At 38.4% G+C, this 13,848-nt stretch overlaps 1 pseudogene; it reads right to left on the bottom strand.

The window, feature by feature from the left end:
• Window positions 1–1,256: 1,256 nt before the first annotated feature.
• On the bottom strand, window positions 1,257–12,719 carry LOC113888079 (annotated as a pseudogene).
• Between the last annotated feature and the right edge of the window lie 1,129 nt (window positions 12,720–13,848).

Below are 13,848 nucleotides of genomic sequence, written 5' to 3'. Positions count from 1 at the left end.
TCTCCTCATGTCATGGCCCCAGCCCCCCTGGACACTAGCACGGGGATTTGCTGGAACTGGCTCCCAAACCCATGCCATCACCTCCCCAAAACCCCAAACTAGGTGGCATACTTGCACAATATTGTACAAAAAAATAAGATATAACTTAAAAAAAAAAGAGAGAGAGAAAAAAAAAAAAAAAAAACATTACCTAGAATCAAATAACAATGAAAACATGATGACAAAAACCTATGGGATGCAGAAAAATGTTGTTCTAAAAGGGGCATTTAAAGCAATATAATCTTATCTCATGAAACAAGAAATGTTACAAATCTTGCATCTAAAGCAACTAGAGAAAGAAGAACCTAAAATTAGTAGAAGGAAACAAATCATAAAGATCAGAGCAGAAATAAATAAAGAAAACAATAGCAAAGATCAATGAAATCAATGAAATTTATTCTATCAATAAAAATATTGATAGAAATGAAAAAGAACTTACAACCAATACCACAGAAAAACAAAGGATATGAGATCACTGCAAGTAACTATATGCCAATAAAATTGACAACCTACAAGAAATGGACAGCTTCTTAGAAACAACTTTCTAAGACTAAGCCAGAAAGAAAGAAAAAATGTCAACAAACCAGTCACAAGTACTGAAATTGAAACTGTGATTAAAACTATCTAACAAGGAGAGGGAGGTGGGAGGGCAGTTCAGGATGGGGGGACACATGTTTACCCATGGATGATTCATGTTAATGTGTGGCAAAAAGCCATCATAATATTGTAAAGTAAGTGAAAGTGAAGTCGCTCAGTCGTGTCCAACTCTTAGCGACCCCATGGCCTGCAGCCTACCAGGCTCCTCCGTCCATGGGATTTTCCAGGCAAGAGTACTGGAGTGGGTTGCCACTGCCTTCTTCATCTCAGTCATGAAGCTGTCATAATTACTGGGCTAGGGAAATTTTGATGACACATTTAGGCGCACATTAAAAGATAAAATTGGTATCACTGTTAGAACATGTGAAGATGATCTTTCCCAGAACTGAAATTAAAAATTTTACAAGAAGCCAAAATCCTCAAGCAGTATAATCATACCAATATTGTAAAACTCATAAAAGTTAGCACACAAATACAGCCTATCTACAAAATTAAGGGACTTGTTCCAGGACATGATTTCTTCTCCTTTCTGAGAAAGAAGGATGAACTAAAACAATTAGTGAAATTTTTATTAGATGCTGCTTCTCAATGGCAAATCTCAGGTAAAAATTATATGCACAGGGACCTTGCTCCAAGAAACTGCCTGGAGGTGAAAATAATGTTCTGAAAACCAGTGACTTTGGAATGTCTCGTCAAGAGGATGGTGGTGTGTATTCATCTTCTGATTTAAAGCAGATTCCCATTAAATGGACAGCACTAGAAGCTCTCAATTATGGGAGATATCATTCTGAGAGTGACGCATGGAGCTTTGGCATCCTCCTCTGGGAGACCTTCAGCTTAGGGGTCTGTCCATACCCTTGATTGAAAGTCTTCATTATCTGTGCTTGTCCGAGGACTTATGATGTTTCTTCTCTTCCTTTCCTCTGGAACTGTCCCATTTCTCTTTCTTTTCTATCTTTTCTTTATCATGCCTGGACTCCTTTTTGCCATCAGAGATTTTTATCCATCTTTTCAGATTTAAATGAGTCGCCACCTTTTTTTTTTTTGCCTGGAGATTTTGATTTATTTATTTTTTTCCTTGTCTTTCTAATTTGGATAAGGAGACTCACATAGACTTTCACTTTTGTATTTTGAAACCCCCATTGTTTCACTTTCTTCTTTCTGCCTCTTGGTTAAGTATGGTGGCACTTCTCGGTCATTGTTTGAGTGATCCCTTTTCCACTCTTTCCTGTCCTTTTCATCTTCCCCCCACCCTCTGGATCTTTCCCTTGACTTGTCCAAATCTTTCTTGTCCATTTATCTCTCCTTACTCTTGGACACTGGTGGAGGAGTATGATTAATGCAGAGTTTTGCTGAAGACTCCTTGAGTTTGATGAAACTCTCCTTTACTGTTGAGGAATGTGATGGAGAAGAATGGGTATCAATTTTGCAACTTATCTGTTCCCTTTCAGGCTCTGCAATATCTGATGGGGGAACAGGTGACTTCAAGGACCCAGAAACTGGTGGGTTTTCTCTTCCTTTAACGTTTTCCTTTGATTTCATTTCCTTTGCTATATCTCGTTCTTTGGGTGGCTCCTTCTCTCTTTCCTTTTCTTGAGTTGACTTTGATTCTACATTCAGGACAGTGGTCTTGAATTTCTCATCTTTAGCTTTTTCTTCCTTCTTGAATTTTTCTTTCTCTTTGTCAGATTTAGATATTCTTTCCTTTGTCTCTCTTGCTTTTTCATCTTTATTTGGCCATTCTTCCTTTGTATTTTCTTTACCATCTTTACCAAGTACTCGGGCCTTGAGTAGTAGCTGGAGTCTTTTCTTTTTTCTCTTTTTCTGTCTCTTTTCCTTTTTCTTTGTCATTTTCTTTAACTTTGCTGCTGTTAGAGCCACTATTTCCATCACTTGAATTCCCTTTTGGTGTGAAATTAGAAGCTTTATCAACAGCTTTCACACCACATTGAGATCTCTCCCTTGATTTATCAGTGTCCACAGGACTGCTTTCATCTGATCTACACTTCCAACCGACGATGAAGAAGGCCTGCCACCAGGCCCATTTTGTACACTGGCAACTGCATTCTTCAAAGGGGGTCTTTATGATGAAACTCATTTTCAGGTATCATGTATGACTTTCTACTTTTCAACTGCCCAGAGTAGCCCATAGCCAATGCATATAGATTTGACCTCTTCTTTTTCCTCTTGGAAGATTTTATGCACTCTTCTTCCCAAAGCCTGACCCAGATTCTAAAGTTTTGTGTACCAAGGAAGTATTTTTTGTTAGCACAATCAAGATATTTTTGATGAGAGTATAGTCGCCTCTTTCAAGGCAATGTACTGATGCCTTGGTTAGTTTGTAATGCCATTTGTGTACAACATGTCAAAAATTTTCATAGTCTAATTGATCAGCTTTGTTTCCACCATCAAATCCAGTTGCTCGTATAGTAAAGAATCCCGGATAATTTCCACTTTCCTTTTCATATGTGGCTTTATCACTGTGCCACCTGGTCACAATCTCTAACATGCAGCAAGGGAATCTCCCATATTGACTAGCTTCATTTTCAGTACAGCTTGCGACTGTGTAAATTATATCAGAGAAAACTCGATCATAGCAAAGAAGTGTGGAAAAATTTGGAGTTTTCTGTTGATGTACCAATTCAACAAAATGAGTAAACAGCATCAATTGCTGAAAAAATACATCGAGGAAATATACACAGCTGTAGAAATTTTGTGATGGTCTCATTTTTGGTAGATTTTGCTAGAAGCCAGTTGTCCTTTTCCAGTGTCAGTCTCTGCAGAACTCATTGTACATGTTCCATCTGTTTCTTTTCTTCCTCGAGAAGCTCGCCCTGAAGGGCAGTACATCACTCCTCTTTTTTATTTTTATTTGGAGGCATTTCCTGATTGTTATCAATTGCTTTCATCTGGATTTTAAGTTTATTGACTTCCTGTTCATAGCTGGTATGTGGAAATGCAAGGTTATACATTGTCAATGACCAGAATGTGGCATAGAATTGAGGACCGATGTCATCCCAGACTTTGGAAACGTGTAAGGAAACCACTGCTTCATGAACAGGAGCCATCACCATTTCATATGATGTGATGTACTTATGAACTTTATGCTGCTGTTTACTTCCCTTCCTTGATTTTTTAAGTTTGTCATACTTTGATGAAATATGGTGTGTGTACATTGGCCTAGACAGGAAAAATGCTGCATCATGAGGTGTGTGAAATTCATTACAGAGCACATCAACTGAAGGCACTTGCTTTATATAATCTTCTGTGCTTAGATTAGATGCTAAAGCCCACCAAACTGTACCAGGGTATCATGACACTGATCATAGAGTTTTTCCACAAGTTTCAAATGTTTAATAAATAAATTTAAATTAGTCAGTAATGTCCGTGTTAGACTCAGTCGTGTCTGACTGTTTGTAACCCCATGAACTATACAGTCCATGGAATTCTCCAGGCCAGAATACTGGACTAGCCTTTCCCTTATTCAGGGGATCTTCCAAACCCAGGGATCAAACCCAGGTCTCCCACATTGCAGACGGATTTTTTACCAGCTGAGCCACAAGGGAAGCCCATACTGGAGTGGGTAGCCTATTCATTCTCCAGCAGATTTTCCTGACTCAGGAATCAAACTGGGGTATTCTGCATTACAGGCAGATTCTTTACCTACTGAGCTAGCAGGGAAGCCCAATTGTTCTCCAATTAAAATAAATTAATTAAAAAAAAATTCTGACAAGCAAAAGCCTAGGGCCAAAGTCTTCACAGGCTAATTCTATCAGATACTTAGAGACGACTTAACACCTATTCTGATAAAAATCTTACCAAAAATGCAGAGGAAGGGACATTTTAAACTCATTCTATGAGGCCATCACTACCTTGACACCAAAACCAGACAAAAATCACAAATAAAGAAAATTACAGAACAATATCACTGAGGAACATAAATGCAAAAGTCCTCAACAAAACACTAGCAAATAGAATTCAATACCACATTAAAAGAATCATAAACATTGACCAACCAGGATTTATCCTAGGGATGTAAGGATTCTTCAATACATGAATCTCAATCAGTGTGATCAGTTCAGTTCAGTCGCTCAGTCATGTCCGACTCTGTGCGACCCCATGAATTAAAGCATGCCAGGCTTCCCTGTCCATCACCAGCTCCCAGAGTTCACTCAGACTCACATCCATTGAGTCAGTGATGCCATCCAGCCATCTCACCCTCTGTTGTCCCCTTCTTCTCCTGCCCCCAATCCCTCCCAGCATCAGAGTCTTTTCCAATGAGTCAACTCTTTGCACGAGGTGGCCAAATTACTGGAGTTTCAGCTTTAGCATCAGTCCTTCCAAAGAACACCAAGGACTGATCTCCTTTAGAATGGACTGGTTGGATGTCCTTGCAGTCCAAGGGACTCTCAAGAGTCTTCTCCAACACCACAGTTCCGAAGCATTAATTCTTTGGTGCTCAGCTTTCTTCACAGTCCAAATCTCACATCCATACATGACTACTGGAAAAACCATAGCCTTGACTAGACGAACCTTTGTTGGCAAAGTAATGTCTCTGCTTTTTAATATGCTAGCTAGGTTGGTCATAACTTTCCTTACAAGGAGTAAGCTTCTTTTAATTTCGTGGCCGCAATCACCATCTGCAGTGATTTTGAAGCCTAGAAAAAATAAAGTCTGACACTGTTTCCACTGTTTCCCCATCTATTTCCCATGAAGTGATGGGACCAGATGCCATGATCTTCGTTTTCTGAATGTTGAGCTTTAAGCCAACTTTTTCACTCTCCTCTTTCACTTTCATCTAGAGGCTTTTTAGTTCCTCTTCACTTTCTGTCATAAGGGTGGTGTCATCTGCATATCTGAGGTTATTGATATTTCTCCCGGCAATTTTGATTCCAGCTTGTGTTTCTTCCAGCCCAGCATTTCTCATGATGTACTCTGCATATAAGTTAAATAAGCAGGGTGATAATACACAGCCTTGACGTACTCCTTTTCCTATTTGGAACCAGTCTTTTGTTCCATGTTCAGTTCTAACTGTTGCTTCCTGACCTGCATACAGGTTTCTCAGGAGACAGGTCAGGTGGTCTGGTATTCCCATCTCTTGAAGAATTTTCCAGTTTATTGTGATCCACACAAAGACTTTGGCATAGTCAATAAAGCAGAAATGGATGTTCTTCTGGAACTGTCTTGCTTTTTCAATGATCCAGCAGATGTTCGCAATTTGATCTCTGGTTCCTCTACCTTTTCTAAAGCCATCTTGAACATATAGAAGTTCACAGTTCACGTATTGCTGAAGCCTAGCTAGGAGAATTTTGAGCATTACTTCACTAGCATGTGAGATGAGTGCAATTGTGTGGTAGTTTGAGCATTCTTTGGCATTGCCTTTCTTTGGGATTGGAATGAAAACACCTTTTCCAGTCCTGTGGCCTCCGCTGAGTTTTCCAAATTTGCTGGCATATTGAGTGCAGCACTTTCACAGCATCATCTTTCAGGATTTGAAATAGCTCAACTGGAATTCCATCACCTCCACTAGCTTTGTTCATAGTGATGCTCTCTAAGGCCAGCTTGGCTTCACATTCCAGGATGTCTGGCTCTAGGTGAGTGATCACACCATTGTGATTATCTTTTCGTGAAGACCTTTTTTGTACAGTTCTGTGTATTTTTGCCACCTCTTCTTGATAGCTTCTGCTTCTGTTAGGTCCATACCATTTCTGTCCTTTACTGAGCCAATCTTTACATGAAATGTTCCCTTGTTATCTCTAATTTTCTTGAAGAGATCTCTAGTTTTTCCCATTCTGTTGATTTCCTCTATTTCTTTGCATTAATCGCTGAGGAAGGCTTTCTTATCTCTCTTTTCTATTCTTTGGAACTCTGCATTCAAGTGAGAATATTTCTCCTTTTCTCCTTTTCTCATTGCTTCTCTTCTTTTCACAGCTATTTGTATCTCTCCACGGCTGCTCCAGCAAAGGGCAGCCACTGCTCCTTACCTTGGACGAGGGGTATCTCCTCACCACCACCTGTCCTGACCTTGAACATGAAGTAGCTCCTCTCGGCCATCCTGTGCCCGCTCAGCCACAGCTCCTTAGATGTGGGGAGTCAGTGTGATACAGCACATTAAGAAAATGAAGAATGAATCACATGATCATGTCAGTACATGAAGAACAAACTTTTAACACAATTCAACACACATTTATGATAAAAAGTCTATAAGTGGGCTTAGAGGAAACCCACCTCAACATAATAAAGGCCATATATGACAAACCCACAGAGAACATAATTCTTAATGATGAAAATCTGAAAAGATCTCCTGTAAGATCAGGAACAATACAAAGATGTCCACTCTTGCCACTTTCATTCAACATAGTTTTATAAGTTCTAGCCATGGCAATCAGAGGGGGAAAAAAGAAAGAAAATGAATTAAATTTGGAAAAGAAAAAAGTAAAATTGTTACTGTTTGCAGATGACGTGATACTATATATAAAAAATTCTGAAGATGTCACCAGAAGACTACTAGAGTTCATCAATAAGTTTGGTAAAGTAGCAGGATAGAAAATTAATATGCAGATATCTATTAAATTCCTATCCACTAGCAATGAGTGATCAGAAAAAGAGTTTACAGAGACAATCCCATTTACCATTGATTTAAAAGAATCATATACCTAGGAATAAACCTACTTAAGATGGGAAAATAACTGTACTCAGAAAAAATAGAATACTGATGAAATAAATAAAAGATGAGACAAACAGATGGAGAGATATACCATGTACTTGGACTGGATGAATGAATGTTGAGAAAATGACTATACAACCCAAAACAATTTACAGACTTAAAGAAATCCCAAATTACCAAGGGCATTTTTCATAGAACTAGAACAGTAAGCTTTGCAATTTGTATGGAAATAGTAGAAATTCCAAATAGTGAAAGAAATAATGAGAAAGAAGAATGGAACAGGGGAATCAAGTTCCCTGACTTCAGATTATACTAGAAAACTACAGTCATAAAAATAGTATGGTATTTGTGCAAAAACAGAAATTTAGGTAAATGGAACATGATAGAAAGTCCAGACATAAACACATGCACCTCTGGCTGCCTAACCTATGATAAAGAAGGCAAGAATATATAATGAAGAAAAGAACATCTCTTTAATAAGTGGGATAGGTAAAACCGGACAGAGACATGTAAAAGAATGAATTTAGAACACTCCCTAATACTGTATACAAAAATAAATTAAAAATTAAATAAAGACCTAAATGTAATATAAAACAAATAGAGACATAGGCAGAAGACTCTTTGATATAAATCATAGCAATATCTTCCCCCTCCTCATTGGCTATTCATTTTATCTATGGTATTTCATGTTACTCTCGCCATACAGCCCATCCTCTCCTTCCTCCCCCCACTCCATGTTCATAAGTGTGTAATCTATGTCTGTATCTCCATTGCTGCCTTGAAAATAATTTTATCAGTACCATCTTTCTAGATTCTATATATATGCATTTATATATGATATTTCCTTTTCTCTTTCTGACTTATTTTACTCTGTATAATAGGCTCTAGGTTCATCAATCTCATTAGAACTGACTCAAATGCTTTCTTTTTTATGGCTGAATAATATTCCATTTAACTTATATGCAGAGTACATTATGAGAAATGCTGGACTGGAAGAAACACAAGCTGGAATCAAAATTGCCGGGAGAAATATCAATAACCTCAGATATGCAGATGACACCACCCTTATGACAGAAAGTGAAGAGGAACTAAAAAGCCTCTTGATGAAAGTGAAAGAGGAGAGTGAAAAAGTTGGCTTAAAGCTCAACATTCAGAAAACGAAGATCATGGCATCTGGTCCCATCACTTCATGGGAAATAGATGGGGAAACAGTGGAAACAGTGTCAGACTTTATTTTTTCTGGGCTCCAAAATCACTGCAGATGGTGACTGCAGCCATGAAATTAAAAGACGCTTACCAACCTAGATAAAATATTCAAAAGCAGAGACATTACTTTACCAACAAAGGTTCGTCTAGTCAAGCTGTGGTTTTTCCTGTGGTCATGTATGGATGTGAGAGTTGGACTGTGAAGAAGGCTGAGCACCGAAAAATTGATGCTTTTGAACTGTGGTGTTGGATAAGACTCTTGAGAGTCCCTTGGGCTGCAAGGAGATCCAACCAGTCCATTCTGAAGGAGATCAGCCCTGGGATTTCTTTGGAAGGAATGATGCTAAAGCTGAAACTCCAGTACTTTGGCCACCTCATTCAAAGCGTTGACTCACTGGAAAAGACTCTGATGCTGGGAGGATTTGGAGGCAGGAGGAGAAGGGGAAGACAGAGGATGAGATGGCTGGATGGCATCACTGACTCGATGGACATGAGTCTGAGTGAACTCTGGGAGTTGGTGATGGACAGGGAGGCCTGGCGTGCTGCGATTCATGGGGTCGCAAAGAGTCGGACATGACTGAGTGACTGATCTGATCTGATCTGATGTGTATGTACCACTGCTTTCTTATCCATTCATCTATCAATGGACATCTAGGTTGCTTACATGTACCAGCTATTGTAAATAGTGTTTCAATGAACATTGGAGTACATCTGTCTTTTTCAGTTTTGGTTTCCTCAGGGTATATGGCTAGAAATTGGATATACAGTTTTTCAGTGGTTTTATTTCTTGTTTTTTAAGCAATCTCCATACTGTCTTCCATAGTGGCTGTATCAATTTACATTCCCACCAACAGTGCAAGAGGATTCCCTTTTCTCTATACCCTCTCCAGCATTTATTGTTTCTAGACGTTTTGATGATGGCCATTTTGACTGGTGTGATGATATCTCTTTGTAGTTTTGATTTGCATTTCTATAATAATGAGCTATATTGAACATCTTTTCATGTGTCCATTAGTCATTTGTATGTCTTCTTTGGAGAAATGTCTGTTTATATTCTTATCTTACTTTTTGACTGGGTTGTTTGTTTTCCTGATATTGACTTCTATGAGCTGCTTGTATATTTTGGAAATTAATCCTTTGTCAGTTGTTTCATTTCCTATTATTTTCTTCCATTCTGAGGGTTGTATTTTCACCTTGTTTATAGTTTCCTTTGCTATGCAAAAGTGTTTAAGTTTAATTAGGTCCCACTTTTTTATTTTTGTTTTAAATCCCATTACTCTAGGAGGTGGGTCATGGAAGATCTTGCTGTGAATTATCATACTCTGTTCAGCCAACGTTTTCCTCTGAGAGTTTTACAGTTTCTGGTCTAACATTTAGGTATTTAATCCATTTTGATTTTATCTTTGTGTATGTTTTTAGGAAGTCTTCTAATTTCATTTTTTTTACCTGTAGCTGTCCAGTTTTCCCAGCACCCCTTATTGAACAGACTATCTTTTCCCCATTTTATATTCTTGCCTCCTTTGACAAAGATGATTTGCCCATAGGTTTGTGGGCTTGTTTCTGGGTTTTCTATTTTGTTCCATTGGTCTATATTTCTGTTTTTGTACCAGTACCATACTGTATTGATAACTGTAGCTTTGTAATGCTGTCTGAAGTCAGGAAGGTTGACTCCTCCAGCACCATTCTTCTTTCTCAAGATTGCTTTGGCTATTTGTGGTCTTTTGTGTTTCCATATGCATTGTGAAATTGTTTGTTCTAGTTCTGTGAAAAATGCCATTTGTAATTTGATAGGGATCATATTGAATGTGTAGATTGCATTTGGTAGTATAGTCATTTTCAAACTGTTGATTCTTCCAATCCAGTAACATGGTATATCTCTCCAACAGTTTATATGGTCTTTGATTTTTTTCCTCAGTGTCTTATAGTTTTCTGTATACAGATTGTTTGTCTCCTTAGGTATGTTTATTGCTAGATATTTTACTCTTTCTGTTGCAGTGGTAAATGTGATTGATTCCTTAATTTCTCTGATTTTTCATTGTTAGTATAAAGGAGATTCTCTTGGAATGCAAGGGGATGAAACCAGTCAATCCTAAAGGAAATCAGTCCTAAATATTCATTGGAAGGATGATGCTGAAACTGAAGCTCTAATACTTTGGCCACCTTATGAGAAGAACTGACTCATCGGAAAAGACCCTGATGCTGGGAAATACTGAAGGCAGGAGAAGAAGGGAGTGACAGAAGATGAGATGGTTGGAGGGCATCACTGACTTTATGGATATGAGTTTGAGCAAGCTCTGGGAGTTGGTGATAGACAGGGAAGCCTGGCATGCTGCATTCCATGGGCTCACAAATATTTGAACACCAATAGGTGACTGAACTGAAAACTGACAAAGGAATGCAAGTAAATTCTCTATATTGATTTTGTATCCTGCAACTTTGCTAAATTCATTGATTAGCTCTAGTAATTTACTGATAGTATCTTTAGGTTTTTATTTTTTTATGTATAGTATCATGTCATTTGCAAACAGTGAGTGTTTTATTTCTTCTTTTCTATTCTGAATTCCTTTTATTTATTTTCCTTCTCTGATTGCCATAGCTGGGACTTCCAAAACTATGTTGAATAATAGTGGTGAGAGTGGCACCCTTGTCTTGTTCCTGATCTTACAGGAAATGCTTTCAATTTTTTACCATTGAGAAAAATGTTTGCTGTGGGTTCACCATATACAGCCTTTATGTCAAGATCAAGCAAGTCAATCCTAAAGGAAATCCACCCTGAATATTCACTGGAAGGATTGATACTGAAGCTGAACCTACAATTGGTCCTCTGATGGAAAGAGCTGACTTGTTGAAAAAGACCCTGATGATGGGAAAGATTGAAAGCAGGAGGAGAAGGGGATGACAGAGGATGAGATGGTTGAATGGCATCACCAACTCAATGGACATGAGTTTGAGCAACTTCTGGGAGGTAGTGAAGGGAAACCTGACATAATTCAGCCCATAGGGTCTCAGAGAGCTGGACTTGACTGTGTGACTAAACAACAACAGTGCTCCTATTGCCATTTTCTTAATTTCTTGGGATTTGTTTCTATAGGACTTTTTCTTCTTTTATGTTTCCTGTCTATCTAACTCCTTTATCATTTATTGTAAAACTGGTTTGGAGATACTAAATTCATTTAATTTTTGCTTGTCTGTAAATCTCTTGATTTCTCCATCAGTTTTCAAAGGGGTCCTTGCTGGGTGGAGTAATCTTGGTTGTAGATTTTTCCCTTTTAGTACTTTAAATATATCCTGCCATTCCCTTCTGGCCTTCAGAGCTTCTGCTGAAAAATCAGCTGTTAAGCATATGGGATTTCCCTTGTATCTTACTTGCTGCTTTTCCCTTGCTACTTTTAATATTCTTTCTTTGTGTTAAATTGTTTAAAATTTGATTAGTATGTTTCTTGTCATGTTTCTCCTTGGGTTTACACTGTATTGGACTCTCTGTGCTTCTTGGACTTAATTGACTATTTCCTTTCCCAGTTTGAGAACATTTTTGACTATAATCTCTTCAAAAAATTTTTCATACTCTTTTTTTTCCTATTGTTCTTGAAGTACCCTTATAATATGAATGTTGGTGCATTCAATATTGTCCCAGAGGTCTCTGAGACTATCCTCAGTTCTTTTCATTCTTTTTCCTATATTCTGCTGTTCAGCAGTTATTTCTATCATTCTGTCTTTCAGCTCACTTTTCCGTTCTGCCTCAGATATTCTGCAATTGATTCCTTATAGAGTATTTTTAATTTCAGTAATTGCATTGTTTGTCTCTGTTTATTCTTTATTTCTGATAGGTGTTTGTTAAATGTGTTAATTGATTCTTGCATTTTCTCCATTGCATTTTCAAGGTTTTGGATCATCTTTACTCTGAATTCTTTTTCAGAGAGTTTGCCTATTTTCTCTTTGTTTATTTGGACTTGTGTTTTTTCTAGGTTGCTCCTTAATTTTTGCAATATTTATCTGCTTTTTCATTTTTTTTTAAATTGTGTTTAAGGCTTCCTTTTCTCAAGCTTTGAGGTCAAATACCTTTTTCCTTTTGGTTTCTTAGCTCAGTAGGTATGGTTGCTCCAGTTGTTTGTGTAACCTTCATATTGGGTGTGATATGTGCTTGCTTGCTGGTGGAAGGAGATAAGTTTCTTTCTCTCTCGGATGGGCAGGGCTGTGAGGTAGCAGTCATGTCTACTGATGATTTGTTAGTATTATTGTATTTGTCGTTTGTGAAAGGTTTTTGCTGAACCACGAAAAGATGCCAGGATTCTTGGCCTCTGGAGAAGAACTCAATCCGGGGCCAGAGACGAGGCTTGATCGCTAAGAGCTTTTGTGCAATAGAGTTTTATTAAAGTATAAAAGGGATAGAGAAAGCTTCTGACATAGACATCAGAAAGGGGCAGAAAGAGTACCCCCTTGCTAGTGTTATCAATGGAGTTATATACTCTCTAATTAGTTATTACAGTGAAGTTGAGTTCAGTCATTCAGTCGTGTCTGACTGTTTGTGACCCCATGAATCACAGCACGCCAGGCCTCCCTGTCTATCACAAACTCCTGGAGTTCACTCAAACTCACGTCCATCGAGTCAGTGATGCCATCCAGCCATCTCATCTTCTGTCATCCCTTTCTCCTCCTGCCCCGAATCCCTCCCAGCATCAGAGTCTGTTCCAATGAGTCAACGCTTTGAATGAGGTGGCCAAAGTACTGGAGTTTCAGCTTTAGCATCATTCCTTCCAAAGAAATCCCAGGGCTGATCTCCTTCAGAATGGACTGGTTGGATGTCCTTGCAGTCCAAGAGACAATCAAGAGTCTTCACCAACACAACAGTTCAAAAGCATCAATTCTTCGGTGCTCAGCTTTCTTCACAGTCCAACTCTCACATCCATACATGAACACTGGAAAAACCATAGCCTTGATTAGATGGACCGTTGTTGGCAAAGTAATGTCTCTGCTTTTCAATATGGTATCTAGGTTGGTCATAACTTTTCTTCCAAGGAGTAAGCGTCTTTTAATTTCATGGCTGCAGTCACATTCTGCACTGATTTTGGAGCCCAAAAAATAAAGTCTGACACTATTTCCACTGTTTCCTCATCTATTTCCCATGAAGTGATGGGACCAGATGCAATAATCTTAGTTTTCTGAATGCTGAGCTTTAAGCCAACTTTTTCACTCTCTGCTTTCACCTTCATCAAGAGGCTTTTTAGTTCTTCTTCACTTTCTGCCATAAGGGTGGTATCATCTGCATATCTGAGGTTATTGATATTTCTCCCAGCAATCTTGATTCCAGCTTGTGCTTCTTTCAGCCCAGCGTTTCTCAT

Source organism: Bos indicus x Bos taurus, chromosome X, assembly GCF_003369695.1.
Source record: "Bos indicus x Bos taurus breed Angus x Brahman F1 hybrid chromosome X, Bos_hybrid_MaternalHap_v2.0, whole genome shotgun sequence".
Lineage (NCBI taxonomy): Eukaryota > Metazoa > Chordata > Mammalia > Artiodactyla > Bovidae > Bos > Bos indicus x Bos taurus.
This window is presented reverse-complemented; position numbering and strand designations above follow the sequence as displayed.